This window comes from Colobus angolensis, unplaced genomic scaffold (genome assembly GCF_000951035.1).
Source record: "Colobus angolensis palliatus isolate OR3802 unplaced genomic scaffold, Cang.pa_1.0 Scaffold233, whole genome shotgun sequence".
In the NCBI taxonomy this organism is placed as follows: domain Eukaryota; kingdom Metazoa; phylum Chordata; class Mammalia; order Primates; family Cercopithecidae; genus Colobus; species Colobus angolensis.
Genome location: NW_012115522.1, coordinates 498,784 through 501,548, shown reverse-complemented (window position 1 = coordinate 501,548; position 2,765 = coordinate 498,784).

Here is a 2,765-nt window from a genome sequence, read left to right as displayed (position 1 = left end):
CTATTCATTTTAAGCTTTGACCAAATGGTAGCTGAAAGATTATATATTTTGTGGTTAGTGGGATATAGCAATTGTTCTTATTTTTTAACACTTAAGTATTTGTGCATACAAATTGAGTGTTTATTATTTTATTAGGTTTTTCACTTCCTTATTATTGATTTGTAGGCTGCCTAATATGTATGTTTATAGTATTTCACCCAGTGTGTTACTTGAATTTTGTATTTGTTTGAGTCTTGCCGTTCAAAAGTTTTAAATCTTTAGAAGAGCATATTTATAAATCATAATAAGAGCACTTATGAATCAGGTGGTGTTCTAAGTGCTTAGATTATTACCTCATTTATTCCCTCCATGACAACCCTATGAAGTAGGCTACGATTATCATTCTGATTAATCAAATGAGGATACTGAGGTAGAGGCAACAAGTGACGTGACGGGCTGAGTTCACTCACCTGGAGCTGGGAAGTGAAGCCATGTGGTCTGACTCAGAGCCTGTTCTCCCTCTATTCTCTCCCTCACCAATCCTGTCAGTAATTTTGCATAAGCCTGTTTAGAACAGTTCCCCTGTCCCAAGATTGCTTGAATATTATATTATATATTTAAAAGAAATACATAATTTTTTGTATATTTTCTATTAAAATTTCTTTACAACCCAATTTCTTTGATGATTTTGGTTACTGGAGTAAAATATAACATTTACCATGAAACCATTTTTAAGCAGACAATTCATTGGCATTAAGTACATTTCCAATGTTGTGCACCCATCACTAATACCATCTCTAGAACTTTTTCATCGTCTCAAACACAACTCTGTAGCCATTAAGCAGTAATACCTCATTTAGCCTAATATACACCTTCTGATAATATACATATTAGTTGCTGATATTAACAGAAGGATCCTACCCTAACAACTCAGAGAAGCTTTCTGGTGTTTATTCTAATACTCTTGAGTTACCTGGATTCTTGGTTTAATTTCTATTTGCATTTTCCCATATTATATATCATATTTTGCTGATTCTAAGTTACCATTTTTTGTCTCTAAAAGTAATCTCATAATCAATGGTATCTTAGTTTCAATAAAATATAGTATATTTTTAAAAATCTGGCCGGGCACGGTGGCTCAAGCCTGTAATCCCAGCACTTTGGGAGGCCGAGACGGGCGGATCACGAGGTCAGGAGATCGAGACCATCCTGGCTAACACGGTGAAACCCCGTCTCTACTAAAAAATACAAAAATCTAGCCGGGCGAGGTGGCGGGCGCCTGTAGTCCCAGCTACTCCGGAGGCTGAGGCAGGAGAATGGCGTAAACCCGGGAAGCGGAGCTTGCAGTGAGCTGAGATCCGGCCACTGCACTCCAGCCCCGGCAACAGAGTGAGACTCCATCTCAAAAAAAAAAAAAAAAAAAAAAAAAAAATCAACTCTATTCAGGTATGATTTATGTACAATAATTATTTACCAATTTAAAATGGACATTTAGTTGAGCTGTAACAAATGCATACAGTCATCTACCTGTCACCCACCACCCAATACTGATGTAGAACACTTCCCTCAATCTGAAACTTCCAACATGTTCCTTGGGACAGTCCTTTCCCCAACCATGAACCCTAGTAACAAATGATCTGCCTTCTAACATTATAGTTTAGCCTCTTCTGGAATTTCATACAAATGGGTTGTCTTGTGTGTCTGGTTTCTTTTAGTTAGTGTAATTGTTGAGACTCATTCAAATGGTGTATGTTTGTTCCTTTTTATTGTCCAGTATTCCATGATATACTATAATTTATTCAATTTGTTTATCCAATCATAGGTTGATGCATCCTTGGGTTGTTTCCAACTTTTGGTTATGAATAAAATTGCTATAAACATTCAAATACAAGTGGTGGGTAAACACGTTTCCATTTCTCTTGGGTAAATAAATGTCTAGGAGTGGGTTTCTGGGTCATATGGTGATTGCTTAAAGTTTCTGCCAAGCAGTTTTCCAAAGTGGTTGTACAACTCAGCATTCCCACTAAAAGCACATGAGAGTACAAGTTACACCAGGTCTTCACCAGCACTTAGTATGGCCAGTCTTAAAAGTTTAGACATTTGGCTGGATGTGGTGGCTCACGCCTGTAATCCCAGCACTTTGGGAGGCCGAGGCGGGTGGATCACCTGAGGTCCGGAGTTTGAGACCAGCCTTGCCAACGTTGTAAAACCCCATCTCTACCAAAACCACAAAAGATTAGCTGGACATGGTGGCGAGTGCCTGTAATCCCAGCTACTTGGGAGGCTGAGGCAGGAGAACTGCTTGAATCCAGGAGGCAGAGGTTGCAGTGAGCCGAGATCATGCCGTTGTACTCCACAGCCTGGGCAACAAGAGCAAAACTCTGTCTCAAGAAAAAAAAAAAGTTTAGACATTCAAGTGAGTGTGTTACTGAGGCTTTATTTCTCTTTGGGTTCATTGAGCTTCTTGGAACTGTGGGTTTATAGTTTTGATTGTTTGGAAATTTTCATCTATTATTTCTTCAAAATCTTTTTTTCTGTTCCTGCCTCACTCCCCTCTTGACCTTAAACTGCTTCGCATTGTTTCACAGGGCACTGATGCTCTGGCGTTTTGTTTTGCTTTCCCCATTCTTTTTTGTCTCTGTGCTTCATTTTGAATAGTTTCTATGGTTATGTTCTTAAGTCTACTGATTTGTCTTCTTTATTGTCTAATCTTCTCTTTATCCCATACAGTGTATTTTTCATTTCAGATAAAAGTTCCATTTGCATACTTCTTATATCTTCTATTT